General features: G+C 49.5%; 1 protein-coding gene across 3 annotated transcripts in view; it reads right to left on the bottom strand.

The window, feature by feature from the left end:
- Nucleotides 1-19,813, bottom strand: part of LOC139361088 (disco-interacting protein 2 homolog C-like) — a 163,381-nt gene that overhangs the window by 87,277 nt on the left and 56,291 nt on the right. Inside the window, exon 1 of one of the 3 annotated variants that reach the window (XM_071089562.1) lies at nucleotides 13,860-18,813. The exons of the other annotated variants lie outside the window; for them this stretch is intronic. The gene's annotated coding sequence lies outside the window, so the exon portion shown is untranslated. Of the gene's footprint in view, nucleotides 1-13,859; nucleotides 18,814-19,813 lie in introns of those variants that run through there. 3 annotated transcript variants of the gene reach the window in all.

Raw genomic sequence — 19,813 nt, 5'->3', positions numbered from 1 at the left:
AGGCCCCAGAGAATCCAACCCTGCCCGCACCTTGATCCCAGGCTTCCAGTCTCCAGGAAAAAGGAAACAAGATGCTATTGTCTAAGTCGAACGGTCTGTGGTGTCCGTTATAGTACCCAGCAGACTGACAGAATGGGTCTCAGTCAGCTGCTTACGTTGGATTCATGTTGAGCTTTGCTTGTACGGTGAGGAAGGGTCCAGTCCATCCTTTTCCATGTGGATACCCAAGTTGTCCCGGCACCACTGAGTTGTGAAAGGCAAAAAGTAAAGCAACCCTTACCGTCCTTTCTCCATCAACAGATTAGAAGATACACTGAAGAATCGTGGACAATTTTGTCAGTTTAAGCCAGTGGTTTTCAAACTTTTGTGTCTCAGGAACACTTTGCACTTTATTAAAGAGCACAAAAAAGCTTTCTCATCAAGCCGGGAGTGGTGGCTGCTCATGCCTGTAATCCCAGCATTTTGGGAGGCAGAAGCAGGTGGATCACTTGAGGTCAGGAGTTCGAGACCGGCCTGGCCAACATGGTGAAACCCCGTCTCTACTAAAATACAAAAATTAGCCTGGCATGGTGCCGAACACCTGTAGTACCAGCTACTAGGGAGGCTGAGGCAGGAGAATCGCTTGAACTCAGGAGGCAGAGGTTGAAGTGAGCTGAGGTCACACCACCGCACTCCGGCCTGCGTGGCAGAGCAAGACTCCGTCTCAAAAAAAAAAAAAAAGTAACAATTTAGTTTATTTTACAAGGATAAAGTCATTACATCTTAACACAGTCTTAAAGAAGAAACCATTTTCCAAAATAAGCAGCAGCGTGGCAACAGTTTGTGCTGCTGTGAAAACACCTAACATCTCTGCACCTCAGACAGCAGGATTCTCATGCCTGCATCTGCGTTCAGTGGGCTGCAGAGCCATGGCTGAAGTTTATGAAGCAAGTCCGACCCCATACTGATATACAATTAGGAAGCGGTATTTTCACTGTGTTTTCAGATCACTTTAGTTATTCTCTGCTGCCAAATGTAACAAGTGGCACTTCCGTACAGGCTGTCTGAAACACAGTCTGTGCTCTGCTCGTTGGACCTTTCTGCCCCAATTCCTTCTAAGTCGACTGGTCCGTCTTGCACTTGAATGGCTTTTGCCAGCACACGATTTTGTAATCACACATTGGTTAGATAACACTGATTCAGAGTTATGAGCAGCTTCCACATTTCGTTATATGTAAAAAACAAAACAAAACAAAACAAAACCGCATCAATATCATTAATCACATGAGAAAGTGGTAGACACAAGATTTTTATATTTTAATATTCGCTGGAAAGCTCAAATGTCTATCATTGGGAATAATGTAAGGTACTTTCCTTGAGATGAAAGTCATTCTGTTCATTTTTCAGGCCACACCTGCAAATACCTCCATCTGAAGTGGCATCTTTTGTAAGTCATTCTTTATATAAAGGCGGCCGTTAATGGAAGAAGTGGTTCTGCAGGTTCATAGCTCAGAGGCACCAGTGCTCTCCCAAGATAACCATAAAATCCGCAGAAGACGCACCTGTGCACACTTCCTGTTTCTCACTCAGAACATTCCAGAAGGAACCCTGAATCCCAATGCCACAGCGGGACTGAAGTTTGCTCTCACCCACACAATACACCCAGGGAGATCCCCCAGCCCCCACCCTGAGGCCCCAGCCTTGGTCCTCTGTCTGGTCTAGGAGGGCTCCTGCAGCTCCAGCCTAACAGGGAACAGAAGGCACCCACATGTCAGAAAGCCCTCCCAAGGCCTGGCGAGCACTTTTGTTTATGTGCCAGTCAAGTGCGTTTGACAATTCTACAGCCAGCTGTATGGCAGGCAGCGAGGTATCCAGCAAATACTCAGGGCTCACGTTACTGAGGAAGGAAGGTGGACAGCGAGGTACCCAGCAAGTACTCAAGGCTCACGTTATGGAGGAGAAAGCCAGGCAGATAGTGAGGTACCCAGCAGGGTTCACGTTACCGAATAGGAAAGGAGGGTGGAGACAAGGGGGCTGGCACAGTCTGTCATAACCTTTAGCATTTACAAGGCTCGCTGAAGATTATCCGATTTGATCTTAACAGCTCACAAGATAGGCAGAGGCATGACTGTTTTCACTTCATAAAAAGAGATCCCGAGAACTGATGATGACCACGTGCTCTTCCCATAGGCTCCCAGAAATCATCCTCAGATCATCTCTCAGTTGTATACATGTGGTAATATCTCAGTCACGTCCCCTCTCTGCAGGGGAATTTTACTGCCGCCCTGCTGTTCCTTCGCACCCCTGCCCTCTCCTGCATTTCAGCCATGCCCACCATCCATGGGGAGTCTGCACCACCCCACCCCCGCTGCTGCTGATGGCTTGGGCCACCCTTATCTTTCATCTCCACCTACAGGGACCTGTTCTTCCTTCAAATGCAGCTCAAACTCACTCGTTGTGTGAAGCCTTTTCCAGCCATCACAACCGTCATGTGTAAAATCAGTGTGTGGAATGCTTCATTTAGGAGGTGCTTATGTTGCCTCACTGGCTGTGAGCAGGGCCCAATTCTGAGCAAACCCGGTGGTCCCCTCTCCCCATCTCTGCTCCAGTGCACTTAAAACAAGGATTCCTAGAAGCACCTTTTTTGTCCAATTCACGCTTGAGTCTGCCCCACACCCTGCAGAAAAGCCCTGGTGGTCGGCGGTCAGGGCTCGGGACCCCGAGGTGGGTAAGGAGAGCTTCATGCCCTCTCTGGACTTGTCGCTCAGAGACCCGCGGCTGGAAGGGAAGAAACTTGCATCCTGTGAAACATCCAGGCCCTGAGACCCACTCAGGAGTGGAAAACGGGGAAGGAGCCTTGAACAGACCCACGGGAGGGTAGACAGCAGGAGTCACAGAGGCTACCAGGGAGAGAGGGAGGCAGGCAGTGAGGCCAGAGGTGATGTGGCCGGGAGGGAGTTGATGTGACCAGAGGTGAGGTGGTGGGGGGATGACACGGCGTGGTGGGGGGAGGAGATGTGGCCAGGGGCAACGTGGCCAGGGAAGGAGACACGGCTGGAAGTGACAAGAGGGGTCTCCAGGCCTCAGACTGTGCCTCAATTATGGATGACATTTTAATTAAGATGTTGTATCTAACTTTAACGAAAAGTAGCAATTTAGAACCATTGTGTACATTTAAAACACGGTACAAATAGAGCCCGTTTTCCAAACCAAAGAACAGTGCATTGAAGGAAAAAGTAATAGCTCACCAAAAACAAAACAAAACAAACAAAAAAACTAATTAAAGAAAAAATTCATTTAAGATCAGAAATAAAGAGATCCTACAGCTCTTCTAGTCCAATCCCCACCCTAACGTGAATGGGGGGAAAAAGGAAGTAGATTCTAGTCAGTCAGAATTAAAGGCAAAACCGATCCACTTTACTTTCTACTTGACAGAAAACAAGAAGCTCATCAAGGAATCCCTACAAACAATAGCTTTAGTAGTTCCCAAAATGCAAAATTCACCTACAAATTAAACCAACTGCTAAGTGTGTATAGAGTAATTTTTTTCATTATTGCCTTCCTCATCCCCAGGGGCTTTTTTAGACCTTGTTTCCCCCTAATTGCCTCCAACACCCAGGAAATTCAAACCCCACAAGTAAACCGTGTCTCGATTCATTCACAGCGTCCTTTGGAGCAGACAGTCCCTTGCTCTAAGATGTTCTTGTCACCTAAGCACCAAGCACAGCCTGAGAACGCACAACACGCACTCACACAAACTCAGACAGACAACAGGTGAGATATGGCACGTGAGGAGGAAGACAAGATAAATGAGCTTCACCGTCGACCCAGATCCGACAAGAAGTGACACACGCAGCCTGTTCGGGTACAGGTGATTCCTAGAAAACTGCCAAGGGCAGAATTTGGAGAAGCAGCACCGCAGGCCAGGAAGGTCTGGGGGCTTTAGAAGGGAGGGGCGCCCCGACCAGGTGCTGGGGGATTCAGAAGGGAGGGGTGCCCCGACCAGGTACTGGGGCTTCAGAGGAGATTGGTGCCCCGATCACTTCCGGGGGGGTTCAGAGGGGAGGGGTACCCTGACCACTTGCTGGGACTTCAGACGGGAAGGCGCCCCGACCGGTTCCTGGGGATGGCAGGACAAGCCCTGGGTTCCGTCGTCACTTTTCACTCCCTACTCCCGAATCTCGCCCTGAAGTTGCAGCCAGTCCAGGTATTCATTTACCCATAAAATTAAGTATCTGTGAGTAACACAAGTCACTAATCCACACAGATCTGAGTCCACAAATACCTCCCAGAGACGCCACCATCCCTTCTGGTAGAAGAGCAGCCCAGCGGCCCACGCTGCTAGGAAGGGAGACTGTCTCCAGCCTGACGCTGCAGAGTCCTCAACACAAAGTCTACCTTCTGGAACCATGCCGTCTCCTACAGAAGCAACTAGGGGCATGTAGGGTTTTTTTAAATCTTTTTTTTTTTTCTTAAGACAGAGTCTCCCTCTGTCACCCAGGCTGGAGTGCAGTGGCTCGATCTCGGCTTGCTGTAACCTCTGCCTCTCGAGTTCAAGTGATTCTTCTGCCTCGGCCTCCCGAGTAGCTGGAATTACAGGCGCCTGTCACCACGCCCAACTAATTTTTTATATATTTAAGTACAGATGGGATTTCACCTTGTTGGTCAGGCTGGTCTTGAACACCTGACTTCACATGATCCACCCGCATCGACCTCCCAAACTGCTGGGAACACACGCTTGAGCCATGGTGTCTGGCCCATATAGCTATTTAAATTTGACTAAAATTAAATAAAATTAGAAGTTCTCATTTACACTTCAAGCATTCAGTTACCCCCAGGCGGCCACTGACCAGCGGCTGGTAGAGATGTCACACTCCACACTGCAGAAGGATCTAGGGACGAAATGGCTCTAAGATCATCTCGACATCTTTATGTTGAAGCTACTGAAGTTTTACTCTGATTATTATAGACATCAGCATTCTCCCACTTTAAAATGTCAGAGCTATTGCAATGATCAGCTCTGTGGCTTCCCAGCAGCTCTTCTCTTCCTAGACAGAGAACTGTAGAGCATCTGCACTCTGCCTCCACACTAAGGGATAGTAGAAGCCTCCGTATAAAATCAGGGGGAGAAAAAAAAATGAATCCCTAGTCCGCCTCTCCCCCTATGATTTTGTGAAACTCCTCTTAATATGCAGAATAACTGCCAGAGTTGCAATAAAGAAGCATCCCTTGACCAGGAAGCAGCAGGGAAGCAAGAGGAGGGAGATGCAAAGACCCTCCGTTCCCTCTGGGACCCCAGGCCCAGCCAGGACTGAGAAGGGCCGCACAGCCCGGCAGACCCGCACACCTGATGCGAACCATACACACGGCTTCCCTGGGCCTCGGTCCCCTGCTCTGCCCTCACTGGCCACTGTGGCTCTGGGCAGAGGCAGCTCCCTGAGCCCCAACACCCACAGCCAGTCCCCTCCTTGCAAGTCTGAGCTGTGCTTTGACTGCCTCCCTGATGCTTCTCATCATCATCTACGTACCGTGTCCCCTCTACCCCACAGCCCTTGCTACCGCCCACCCCACCACGGAGCCTAGCACACAGCAGGTGCCCGAGACGCCCCAACGGGCGGGCATGCCAGGGTAGGGCTTGGAGTTCCAAGGGCCATGTCCCGCATACCACCACAAGTGCCGCGGAGGCTGTGGAAGGGGTCCAGGTTTCAGCCCTGCACTCAGCTTCTCCTGGCCCCCGAGGCCAAGAACCTAGCAAGGGAGCGCAGCGGGAAGCTGGGTCCCAAACCCACTTCCTGCTCCTCAAGAGGAAGAGGGCCTCGGGGCACAACCCCACGAGCACCTTTCCTCCTGCCAGGCTGCCTGTCACAGCACCAACACCTTCACCGCAGGGAAACCCACCTCTGTGAGGAGAAAACCAAGTACCACAGGAGCCACGTCCCCCGCAGCGTCTGCTGAGCCCAATAGCGACAGCAGCAGCCAGGTCCCCACTCAGCACACACCGACTCGGAACCCGCCAGGCACACTACAACACCGACCATCTTGAAGCTCAGCTTCGACTCATCAGGGCCCTCTTCCAGGAAAGCTAGGCATGTCTATCTTCCCTGGGCTCACAGAAAGGAGAGTGACTCAGCCCCGAGTGTGAACAGAGTCAAGCTCCCACTAGCTGTACAGACAACCTCCCTTGCCCTGTCCTGGGAAGGAGCCAAGCGCAAATAGCCATCTTTTGCCCGCACAGGTACGGAATTCAGTCAGTTCTCTCAATGGAGTTGTGACAGGTCAACTCCAGGCTCCTCAGTGCTCTGGGGTTCACCTCGGGCCACTGCACCTTTGAAACGTGGCTGTGGACTCCTCTAGGGTGCACAGTGTCACGGCCATTTCATTCAGATACTGCAGGCCCCTGCCGTGGAGTCAGTACCCAGGACACCCCTGCCGGCATCCTCCGAGATGCTGCTGCAGCTGCTGTGATCTGAGAACAGCCATGCACAGGCATCAAAGGGAGGGCTTCTCAAATCTTTTCCAGGAGCAGTGGCTACAGCTTTGGAAGACGTTGCACTGAATCCTGGGTGATCGTGGCTTGGTCTGCAATCTAAACCTAGTTGCTAGGGAGACATACTCTGTTGTAATTGACAGAGGCTGTTGGTGGCAGCTCTACCAAGACCAAGAATGGCAACTAATCTGAGATTTACTATCCATACTTTCTATTTGATGTTTAAAAGGAAAGCATCATGAAGTTCCAGTAGCAAGGAATTTTCTATAATCTATCACACATCAAGATATAGCAGAAATGTAGCTAAAATGTTCATAGGATCTATGCAGAGGAAGAGACGGGTCTATTTCAGGAAAAGTGCTTGCTGGCTTTTAAGAAACATAGTGAAATCCCTGCCAAGTAAAAGATTGTTTATACTTTTGCTTTGGAAACGGAGGGAAAGTTCTTTCTTATTATTTGAATACATTAACTGTATTTAAGTGTTCTGGTAGATTAAGTATTAAACATTCAAAAGGAAGTAATTCTGTTCAGTCTATTTCATTCTTTAAATGTAGCTTTCAAAAACCGACAAATACCTGGCCGGGTGTGGTGGCTCATGCCTGTAATCCCAGCACTTTGGCAGGCCGAGGCGGGTGGATCACAAGGTCAGGAGATTGAGACCATCCTGGCTAAAACGGTGAAGCCTCGTCTCTACTAAAAACGCAAAAACCTAGCCTGGTGTGGTGGCAGACACCTGTGGTCCCAGCCACTTGAGAGGGTGAGGCAGGAGAATGGCGTGACCTGGGAGGCGGAGCTTGCACTGAGCCGAGATCACACCACTGTACTCCAGCCTGGGCAACAGAGCAAGACTCCGTCTCGAAAAAGAAAACAAAAAGTGGCAAACACCCCATTGTCTGCCCTGGCTGCGGCCATCTCCACGGAGTGGACAGAGCTTGGGAAAAGCTCACTGTGGAGGCCCAGAAGGTCCGGCCTGGCCTTTGCTCAGCAGATGAGCAAGAGGGTCAGCCACCCTAGGGAAGAAGCCCATATTTGCTATGTTACTGATGATATCCACATAAATTTCTATTTTGCCTCTCACACAGAACTGGGATCTACGTTTGAGCAAGCAGCTCATGCCAACAGTCCCTCCATGCCATCATTTCCCTGACCTCCCACAGAAGAGCCAGGCCAGGCAGCGTCCCCACACGGGGACTGGGTCCCAGGAAGATCCTGGTCCTACCCCTCTTCTCTCTCATCCCTGCAGCACCCTGGCTTGCTGTGGAAGCCCAGCAGTGCTGGCTAAACCCACGTTCACCTGGGGCATTCAGGAGAAGCCTCTGTGCAGAAATCAATTGGGAAGTAGGATTGTGTGTGCTGGCAGGTCACTCGAATGGATTTGCAGAACTCAGTTTTCAACACAGGTGCCGCCACCAAGTCCCTGAAGACCTTTGTGGGCCTAGAGCCACAGAGCCATTTGAGGCACTCTCACAATCTCTAACAACCCTGCACAGAGGCCCTGTTTATCCAAAGGACCATAAAATTTTCCATGTAAACAAAGTTTGACATAATGAATTAAAAGTGAAGTCACCACTTCTATTTTCCATTAATCCATTCATTCAAACAAGTATCTCTTGAGCGTGTTCATCAAATACTGTGGAATTAGGATTTAGTCCATGCCTTCAAGAAATATACAGCACAGAAGAAAAGGTATAGCTTGTAACGAACAGTGGTGAATAGGCAAGAAACACACATCGCAGAAGGAAAAGTATAGCTTATAACTGTAACAGTGGTGAACAGGCAAGAAATAAACATCATAGAAGGAAAGGTAGAGCTTATAACTAACATCATAGAAGGAAAGGTAGAGCTTGTAACTAACATCATAGAAGGAAAGGTGTAGCTTATAACTAACAGTGGCGAACAGGACAGAATCTCATAGGCTCGTCAGGAGCCACCGAGGAGGAAGCCATGGTTCACATCCACCTGCAGTAGATAAATGTTTCCCGGATAAAGTAACTTTTCTACAGCGATATCTGCTCCTTATTGTTTAATCCTCCTCGATAGGGTATTAAATTACCACTTTATGTGCTGCTTATATAAAATACATCATTGTCAGGGGAGGTTATAAAATAATACTTCACACAAGCTTGGGCTGTGAATGGTGCGAGGCAATGGGACGATGTGTTCCCGTGTTCTCGAGACGCAGAAGGGGCAAGACCCTGCTTCCCTTCTCCTCCCCACTGCCCTGTTCCCAGATGAGGGGCGGAGGCAAGGCCGCCGGGCAGTCCTAGAGCTGGCTCCAGGGCCACGACACCACGCCCAGACTCTCTGCGCCCCATGCAAGAAACACAGACTGTGGGGCAATCACCAATTTACCTAGCAGTGGGGAGTCCTTCATCAAAAGCCTGTGCTTCCAGGAGCCAGGACAAAGCAGGAGCCCCTAGGAAAACTGTTCCGGGTGCTCCTGAAACCTGGGCAGAGTCACAGTCTGGCAGGAAGCACCAGTGATGCAGGTGTGCCCAAGACTGGGAGGATGGCCAGATGCCTGGAGACCAGACCGGCCTGTAGGAGATGACCACCTCTCTCTGGTTCATTAGAGACAGACAGTCTGGGCTTCACTTTTGTATGTGGAGTCTCACAGTACAGAAATGTCACAAAGAGATTAGACTTCGTATACCCCATTTTTTTAAATTTAAAAAACACAATTATTTCAACTAATTCTAAATCCAGCAAAGAAAAATAAGTATATAAATGCATGCCTCCAAAATGTAAACCACAATCTCTTTACCCATAGGAGACCCAAAATTTAGTGTACTTTTTCTTCAGTATGATCTCATTTTTTTTTAAGCCATTACTGAGGTGTCTCCTCACTGCCCCATGAGGAGGTTCATGGGCTCTTCAGGGCTCTTTGCTGTTTCATCATTTTTTAGATTTAAGGGCAGGATCATTTTCCCATACTTGCTTGCTTCCCTGATCACCAATTTTTCACAAGGACATCATTGTGCCTCAGAAAACCTAGTAACTGAACTTCATTAAAAGTGAAAACGATAGGGACATGTTGGCTGCTATGACAGCATCCTCAGTCACCGAATCTCCCTGGGGGACCACACACACCCCCAATCTCCTTGGAACCCCAGCATGCAGGTATCGCTGCGGCTGACAGGACTGACCCACCCTGGGGGAAGCATAAAAGCAAAGGGAAGAGAAGGCAGGTGACTCATTTAGGAAACTCAGGTGATCCTCTCGAGTCACGTTTTTCAGGATGTCAGGGTACCAGCTACATGTAGGGAACCTCCTTGGCCTGGCAGGTGGCAGACTCCTGGGACCCTCCTCAGACATGTTAATCAGAGAATCTAAAGGCGGGTAGACTCTGAAAAGTATCTGTAAAGGAAGGACTTAGCTCTGCTGTGAGCCCACTACACGTGGGGTAACGCAGGATGCCGCTCCCAGCGTCCAGTCTCCATTTCACCCTCCTGGGAGGAACACCCGTCAAGTCACAGAGCACGGTCTTCAGCGAACACCTTCCTGCGCGACCTCCACTGTCGTCCAGCCCTGCAGGAGTAGTCGCCGAGTAGGGGAAACAAGTCTTTGCTCCTGACCCGGCCACCTTGACGCTGGGCATAAGACCAGCACTGCTATGTCTCTGGGGAAAGGAGCGGCCCTGGGCAGGAATGCACTTGGCAGCCCCAGGGAGGGGCCAGGTGTGGAGGACCAGGCCTCTGCCCGCAGACACGTCAGCACAGCATCCTGGAGCAGAACCTCCAGCCCAGCTGAGCCTACAGATGGCTGCAGCCCTGGACAGCATCTTCACGGTGACCCGGGGGACTGGGCCAGAGCCGCTCAGCAGGGCTGCCCTGAATTTGCAACCTGAAGAAGCTGTACAGTCGTACGTGTACTTTGCCTTAAGCCCCTAGGTTTTGGGGTCACTTGTCACACAGCGACAGACAGTGGATGTGCACGGACTCCCAGGCCACGATGGCATCTGCCGGCCTCACCCGGGCTGTCTCATCTGTTCCCGTGACATCACGTTTCTCAGAGCCAAAGGCTGCCAGGATCCCCTCTTTTCTTCACGACGTCGTTACAAGCTCACGATACAAACTGAAAAAAAAAATCTGTAAAATACAACGTATGACGCAATACAAGGTGAATGCCCAGGCACACACACACGCGAAACAGGCACAAGTGTGAAACAGGCGCATGCACAAACAGGTGTACATGCGTGAAACAGGTGCACGCGTGAAGGTGTACACTCGTCAAACAGGTGTACATACACACATGAAAGCACCCGACATGAAGGGCTGTCTTTGGGAGCCTGGTTTTTAGACATCTCCCTCACCCTTTTACATCTGCACGATCACAAACACAGCACACCACAGTACTGAGGGGAAGCCCCAGCTTCTCATGGGGGCACATGAGGCTTTTTATTTATGCCACAGGTTGCATCACTACCTTCTAGAATTGCAAGGCCCCCCACTGCCAGGACTGGGTCAGGTCCACCCTGTGCTCCAAGGACCAGGCTGCCTGCCAGCCCACACGGACCTGCCCCTCGGATGGTGCGGCTGCTTCTAAAACAGAGGCTCAGGCCCACCCAGAGACCTGCAGTACCTGTTATTAAATCAAGACTTGGCTGTGGGTAAACGTGAAGATTTTTATTAAACATGACTCTGCAACATTCAAAGGACCATAACTGAATGCTCCTTTCGCAGCCACGGCGTGTCCAGACACTCATAGAGAAGGCCAGGGCGTGGGAACCCACGGAGCCCCGACAAGGCAGACTTGGAGCTGTGTGGCGCAGTTAGCACCCATTTTATGCTGATACTTGCCTTTCATATTCAGATTAAAATAAAAAATACGCAAAAGTAGTTCACATTCTATTTCAATTCTCTATTTTTGTAGTAACTGGGCCCCTTTCCCTCTGGTTTCCCAGCCCAGTGATAAATAGGCCCAGCTGGGATTTGTCAAAGTCTGGGTGTCTGTTGTAGAGTAAGTGAGGGGGGTAGGGAGGGAAGCAGGAGTGGAAAGGAGGAGTGGGGGATAGAGAGGGACAGAGGGAAGGAGAGAGAGAAACCGCCGAAGGCTGGAGGTAAGAGGGTTGCTCCCTGGCAGCCTCAGGCTCCCCGTTCCAAGGTAACTGAGCTGGCATCACACATGCGGTGCCATCATATGACTTGGCTGACACACGCCAGAATTACAACAAAATGCTTCAGAAGACTAAGCACCAGCACCTTCAGATTAGGGTAGAGTCCCAGTTTCACGCTTGCCTTGTGTGACATTCTATAAATTGTAAAGATAACGCATTTTCTTACCAGCCATGCTGTTCCCCAAATACTAACTATAATAAAGACCAGACAGCATCTGAGTACTGAGCGTGTGTCAAGCCCCGTGAGGAAGGCATCATTTACTTTGCTAGAGAAAGAAACAGGCTCTGAGAGAAACTTCCTGAGGCCAGGCAGCTGTCTCCAAACCCACCTCGTGCCTCCTGACCCTGAAGGTGGAGGACCCAAGTCATTCACGTCAATAATTTACCTACATGCATGTCAGATTGAGATTCAGCCCCCAGATCTAATCATCTCTATGCAGGAATGTGTCAGGAAGGTATACAATTCTATGAGTTCGAGCTGGGGGAACAAAGGCAGGCACCCTCGACACACATGTGGTGCGGAGGTACGCGCCCAGCACAGGGGCGGACAGGAGCAGGTCCAACCCTGCCCAGTCACACGCCCACCCTGCCATGCCAGTGCAGGGGCCGCCACCGCGTCTTGGGGAAAAGCAGCTTCTCCTGCACAGGAATCTACCCTTCAAAGTGTGTTGCTGAGATTTGGACCAACATCTCAGAAATCAGACACCGTGTAACACGCTTATCTATACAGGCTGCCTATGTCAGGGAATCACCAATAATTCCCATCTCGCCATCAATTATTTCTGGTAAATACTGATTATTCTAACTGAGGCAACACAAGAACAATATAATGGAAATGTCAGAGTCAATCAGCTCCACCTGCTGAAGAGCTGGGACTAACGATGAAACCTAAGGAATCCTGGAGAACGCAGCAGGACCCCAGACCCCGCGCACCACCCCAGCCTCCTTCCATAGGAGAGTTAGTCGTGGGGCAAAGGAACAACTTTCAAGGAATCTCAGAGGTTCTCAAGGTCTTGAAAGTTTAACGGGAATTAAATATTTGCATCTGAGTCACACGAGCACATTAAAAGTAAAATTTCCTCTTTCCATTAGAATTATGAGCTTGCGGTGGCGACACTGGCTCTCATGCTCGTGAGATGTTTGGGGGCAGCCGTGCGTCTCTGGTGAATCATTTATAATCATGAAAGAAGTGCTTGGGCCCTCGGATCCAGGACCACAGACCCCACCAACAAGGGTCTAAACAGGACAAGCCTCGGCCTGGAGAGGCTGGTGTCTGTGGGGGCTGGGAGGAGCACCAAGGAAACTCAGGGGCAAGCCCCACGCAAGCTCAGCATGTCCTACCACATGCAGTCGGCATCAGCCACAGGGATCTTTTGTTCTTTTTTGTTCAGGAAGGAACATATTAAAAAGCCCGGGGCCCAGGGCCTGGACTCCTCAAAGCTCTCCACAGAGCAGGGTTAATTGGCACCTTCCCTCATGTTCAAGTCAACTATATATGGCTGCTGAGGGCATCTCAGAGCAGGTGCAACACTGAGCTTTCTTGTTGTCTGGGGAAAGCAGGAATTCCAGGCCTCTGCCTTAATACCTCCCCCGAGGCTCTGGGCCCAGGTGAGCTCAACTTCTCCCAGGTAAGGAGCACAGACCAGCTTCCCCCATGCCCCTCAGGTCACACAGGAGCGGTGCAGACCCTTGCAACTTGGCACGAGCCCTTGCAACCCACCCTAGAGGCAGCAGCCCAGCCCTGTGGCCCCGGCCTGGCAGGAGGCAGCTGCTGGGGCCCCTGCTCAGGGTTCAGCACAGCGAGGTCCAGCCACAGCAGGGGAGACTTCCACCACCCGGCCATTCATCTTTAACCTAAAACAGACACAGGAATGCGGCAAAGGGTTCCTTCCCCTGACAAACCCGTCCTTCCTATTCTCATCTCTCCCTCCTGCCCCAGTACTGCACCCAAGGCCACCCAGCACTGTGCCCAAGGCCTGATTCCCAGTTTCACAGGGAATCCAAGACAATTATGATTTTGAGAAACTGGGAGCTACATAGAAAATGAGTCGGTAAAGCCAGTGTCCACTGATCCTCCACTCCACACAGCGGAGAACCGTCCTCAGGATAAAACCCATGGGGCGGGGAAGACACGATCAAGGCGGGCAGGACCGCGGAGCCACAAACCTGGTGGTTCAGGGAACAACGCCACGTGAACACAAACCTAAAGTGCTCCACAGCTGGAAGACAAAACACAGGAGACAGAAACGCTGACCGTTTAAAAGAAAAAAGCCTCACTCTTAAGAGTCCATCAAGATTTAAGTTCTCAAGTCACAATGTATCAGCACAGACTTCTCATAATGCCTGAAACTTGGCACAGTAAACACGTGAATCAGTTCTCCCAAGTCCATCGTTTTCTTTGCCGAGCCTCTTGAGTCTCAGGCTGCTTTCAAAGTAAGCCCTTCTCTGTTTGTTGTTGATTTAATAATTAACATACTTGAAAACACATTGACTTCCAAATTAATCTGCTAACAAAATATTAATTACCACACTGGCTGTCATCCACAGAAAAAAACACAATCACCTTCTGGTTGTAAAAACATTAGAATTCGAAGCCACTTTGGCCATCTGAACAGCCCCGGCTTTTGACAAGGACATTCCAAAACTAATCTGAAAAACTAGTCCAGGCCATGATCGCTGGGGGGTCGGACTTGCCTCATCACCCCACCTTCCTTCTGGAATTAGACAGAACTTAGACGTTTAGTCTGATGGGAAACATTTACAATCTATTCTCTCCGAAGCTACCTGGAGGATTTCCTCCAGACCAAACCCATGTACATCTTACATTTATTTGATCGATTGTCTCATGTCTCCCTAAAAGCTATAAAACCAGGCTGGGCTCTGACCTCCTTGGGAATACGTTCTTAGGATCTCCTGAGGGCAGTATCAAGGGCCATGGTAACTCATTTGGCTCAGAATAAATCTCCAAATGCTTCACAGAGTTTGACTCTTTGCTGACACGGTACCTTTCATGGGTATTCATCTGGGGGACTCACAATCAACCGGAGGCATCAGTTGCCCACTGTGCAGAAGTCTCTGCAGGACTGAGCCTCTGGCACGGGGACTCCAACCCCTGAAGCAGAAGCTGTCTCACGTCGCATGGCCTGATAGACCTGCACCTCCAGGGCTTCTCATTTCAGAGTCTCAGCAACAAATCTACCAAATGTAATCAACATCACAGAATATTCCTCGGGGCTTTTGGCTGTTGTTTCTCCCCAAGTTTACTCTAGAACCAGAATGGCAACACTCGGAACAGGATGGTTCTCAGTCACTGACCCTCCTGGTAAATACACTGTCTCCAAGGCCCTTTCCCGCCAGTCACAGCTTCCTTCATGTCAGGCTCGAAGGCCACCTCCCCAAGAAGGAAACCTCTTCAATCCAGCAATCACAGCTCCTGTTCCCATCTAGAGCTTGTCTGCCAGGAAGGAAAGACTCCTCATTCCAGAGACAGCAGGTGCCACAAACTCAGGGTTGTAGCCATTGCAAAGGCAAACACTCATGAAACTAATAGACTTTTTCCTCCTTGGATACTGAGGTTTCCTCTTCTGGAGGTCAGCCAAGGCCATCTGCATTAGTCACGAGCGTGATGGCTCCAGCCCCTCCTTCGGTGTCAGCAGTGTGGCTCCGCTCTGAGACCCTCCTGCACCAGCCGGGCCATGCACCTGTTCCCACGACTGCTGTCAGCAGACTACAGTGATTCTAAAATAATCAGCAAACTGAGGTTCCGAAGGATGCATTTTAAAGAAAAATGTGTAAGTTTTACTGCATGAAATCAGCTACATCTTTGGCTACTCCAGAGGCTTTTTGTTTTGCTTTCCTCAAGGTTCTCTACAATGATCCCGACAGTCAAGCTTCCCAGTTACAGGCAGAGGGTTGGGCAGGCCGCATCTGATATTTAACACATACAGAGGATCCACATCATAGGATTTTCCCTGTTCACCAACATCATCAGGACAAACTTTAAGCAATAATAATCTGCCTGTCTGGAAAACTGAGCTCACTTGAGAACTAATGCAACAAATGTGTTTGACAAAGTTGCAGGTGGACATTTTAGTGAATGAATCACTATTTCAAGGAGGATAAAGGCTCACTATTCAAAGGCATGTTTTTGTCAAGTTTTGTAATTTCAGCTTCATGCATTTAAATCATGAAGTGAGGCTTGTACCTGATACATTACAGACTCTCTACAAAATAGACAAAATTCCAATTCTGTACATTCTCTGTCATTCTTTTCCATATGCATACGGATGGTGGTAATTTAAGTTGGCATTCCAACAGGATTTCTAAATTAAACTGTCTTCTACTTTAAACACTACGTGTTAAACATTACACATTCCATTGTTCAACATTTATAGCGGGGTCGGTATGGCCCGTTTTAAAGATTTCTTCCTCACTAAAAGCAAGCGTTTAAACAATAGATGGTCTACTCTAAAATATTCTAGAGACAGAGATACATTTGGAGAGTGGACACACTTAACACAGAAATCCGCAACATCAAACAGGCACAACCGGCAGTGAGGGTGGAAGGGGCGCTATGTGAGTGCCCCTAAAAACACACACAAGCCTGGCTGCTTAAAAGGAATGAATATAGCTCAACACTCCCATGTGAACATTGATGTGTCTACTGCCTTACAGAATCCTCCTAGCTGAGCTGCAGGAATCTTCTTTGGAACCTTTTCTCACCTACACTGCCTACAGGTGCCCACTGGGCTCCCTGGGCAGTATCGTGTCTTTGTTTAGAATATCACAGTATTAGGAGATCTGTTAAATCCCAAGTCAGAGCCTTATCAAAACTCAGACACCATCCCTCAGGGCTTGTGGGCCAACTTCGGCTAATGCAGGCTGCTCTACAGTGCCCTGCAGATGGGCTTGGTGCATCCACACGATTTTAAGATTTGGGGCTGCCGTTTTCTGCAGTCCCAGACGCGGACTTACATATTCATCATGACTGAAGGCAGCACGTATTTTTATGTTCCTTCTGTAACGGTAATAATCATGGCAACATTTCCCCGATCCTTAAAAAAGCCTCCTAACAGCAGTTGCATTCCACCCCCTTCCTTAAAATTAATAGAATTTACCAAACTAGGTGAAATCAGTCTTCATGAGAAAGTGAGAAATCAGTGTTCACACAATGGCATAGTAGCTGGGCATAGAGTATACGTCAACATCCCAAACTAAGCACCCATCACAATTATTCCCAACTCGCAGGAAAGCTAGAAAAATTAGAAGGCTTAAAACATGATTATAAATGAAAATAACAAGAAACCAAAGTTTCTGAGGAGCATTTGTTAGCCAAACAAGGAAAGCCATTAACCAGTGCTGATTACATTGCATTTCATTACATTGCATTTGATTACAGCAGCCAAAGACGTGTCCAGAGGAAGACACTTTTAAACATTAGTCTTTCAGTAAGAATGGTTGCTTAACAAGTTCAGACTACTAGGCTACACCAATCATCAATTAAAAAGCAAGGCAAACGAGTGAGAGTCATTTTCCTTAATGCTTAACGTGTCAAAAATTACCACATTGGTCAAGCTGGTCTCCAACTCCTGACCTCAGGTGATCCACCCACCCCGGCCTCCCAAAGGGCTGGGATTACAGGCATGAGCCACCATGCCTGGCTGAGAACTGTTTGACAGAGGCTGAGGGGAGGCTCCTGTCCCTTCCTGGGACATCCACATCCCACCTAGTTTCCCATACCGACTGTGACACTCGAAGCATCACAGCAAGGGCAGCTGCATCCCGGCAGTTCTCTGCACTAACACCACAGCTGCTTGAGCAGCCATAGCCCTGGAGCTGCCACTCAGCCTTATCGTGCTGGCACAAGCACAGCAGAAACTACCACGTCCCCAAGAGGGAGGAGTGGGGACCCAGGGGAGTGAACCAGGAGGGAGGAATGTAGCCCAGGGGAGTAGGGAGGAGTGGGGGCCCTGGGGAGTGAACTATGAGGGAGGAGTGGGGGCTCAGGGGAGTGAACAAGGAGGGAGGCATGAGGGCCCAGGGCAGTGAACCAGCAGGGAGGCGTGGGGGCCCAGGGCAGTGAACCAGGAGAGAGGCGTGGGGACACAGGAGAGTGAACCAGGAGGGAGGAGGGTGGAGTTCTGCCCAGCGAGTGAAACAGGAGGCAGGAGTTCGGCTCAGGGAGTGAACCAGGAGGGAGGAGTGTGATCCAGGGAGTGAACCAGGAGGGACGTGTGTGGTCCAGGGGAGTGAGCCAGGGAGGAGGAGGGAGGAATGTGGTCCGGGGAATGAACCAGGAGGGAGGAGTGCAGTCCATGGGAGTAGGGAAGAGTCTGGTCCAGGGGAGTCAACAAGGAGCCTTTGGGGGTAGCAAGTTCACACACCACAAATACCTCCCAATCCATCCGCGTGCAGGGAGGGGCCGGAAACCACGCAGGAGCTACAGCGCTTTCTCCTCACAGAAGAGGAGTAAGGATATCGAATCATGCATGAAATCAGAGCTAAAGTTCTACCACGGTGGGGAGACGCTTCACAGACCCAAATGGGTGCAAAACAAAACCAATCATACAAGATCAGTGGATGGAACGGGATCAGAAATTTAAGCCTGTAACAAGCTTTCAGAAAAAACTTCACTTGATCTGCAAGATGACTGCAGCTCTGCTTGATCATTTCTGCAAATGTCTAACTCGCGATGAGCCATCTCAGAGCCCTTCAAGAGGAGTAACAAAATCAAAACGCCAAGGCATCCTCCGTATTTTAGATAGCCTGCAACAGTATGGAAATGAGCAGCGGTGCCAGAGCTTTCAAGTTTCTTTGAAGTAAATTCCAGCATGAGGGCAGCATCTTCCTGGCTGAAGCAATGAGGTGGGCTCCTTCTCACCGCATGGGAGACCAGCTTTCAGCTAAGCTGCTGTTAAGGGTCTGCAAACCACGATCCCCGACCGAGCCTTGGCCAGGGATTTTTACACGTTGAAGTTTTCACAAAAGAAATATATGCAGAGACTTCTGTGGCCCTCAAAGCATAACACGTTGCCTACTCTGCCCTTTACAGGAGCTTCTAGCTTTGCTGTCAGTTACAAAGTGTTTCTATGAAATAATGTCACTGATTCTCAAGCATGCCAGCAAAAGTCACACTTCTCAACAACCCTCAATGGAGATGCACCATCCTGTGTTTCACACAGATTTTAGATTTTTAAAAGCCAAAATAAGGGAGGTAATTCAGCTAAGTATTATAGTAACACAATTTGAGATACTTAATGATGTGTGACAACAGAATACTTGGCATTCCTGTGAGGCAATAAACTAGCTCAAACACAAAATAACAAATCAAAGCATGTTTTGGCCTCTCAAAGTGATCAGTGAAATTGGAAATAACATTCAGTTAAATGACACTAAAAAAAAAAAAAAAAAAGCACAAACAAAACAAATACTACTACACCATCACTCCTTAAATTTATTTAACTACTGCTGCCAAATAAAATGGAGAGACTTCTTACTGCAGGGTAATAATCGGCCATTGTCATCATGAAATAGACCGCTGTGCAGGCTCAGGCCCTCCAGCCCACAAAGGCAGGGGCAGGGAGGAGAAACGATGGCCAGAAACAAAGGGACAGGGCAACCATGACCTAGTCAGCAATTGTACCCTCCCACCTTTCTTCTGGACTAACAATTTTGGAGCCATCTGGGTTTACCTTCCTATGTCCATAAGTCAGCAAGTTCTTGAAGCCAGAAATCTACAATGCTTCTGGCAGCCAAGTCCTCTCGGCCTTCCCCCATGTTTTAGGGCCTCATCAGCTCACCCCTGGATAGTATCAATGGCCTCGGAGCTCCAGTCAACCTTGCACTCCACAGACTCAAGTATGCCAAGAGCCACTCCAGGCTGCCACTGCCATGACCAAAGGCTTTCAGAGACAGTCGCCAGCACTGCACAAATCCATGTGGCTTCACCAGGTGCAAAGCGGCTCCAGCATTCCATCCAGTCTGTCGCTGCTACCATAGCTGTGAGTCTAGGATGTGTCAGGAAGGGAAGGAAGACACCATGTACATCATCTCATTTAAGCTTCAGTGTCACAAGGTGGATTTTGTCGTGCCCGTTTTATGGATCAGGAAAGTTTTAAGGAGGGCAAGCACAGGGCCCTGCTGACACAAGAGCAAGACCCGCAGAGGCCTGGGCATGACCCCCGCCCCACGCTCCCTGGGTCCTGATATCCACTCCTCCCCCGTGGGAGCCT

The sequence above is a fragment of the Macaca nemestrina genome, assembly GCF_043159975.1.
Source record: "Macaca nemestrina isolate mMacNem1 chromosome 6 unlocalized genomic scaffold, mMacNem.hap1 SUPER_6_unloc_1, whole genome shotgun sequence".
Taxonomy (NCBI): domain Eukaryota; kingdom Metazoa; phylum Chordata; class Mammalia; order Primates; family Cercopithecidae; genus Macaca; species Macaca nemestrina.
Note: the sequence above shows the minus strand (reverse complement) of the source record. Positions and strands in the feature narration are given on the sequence as shown.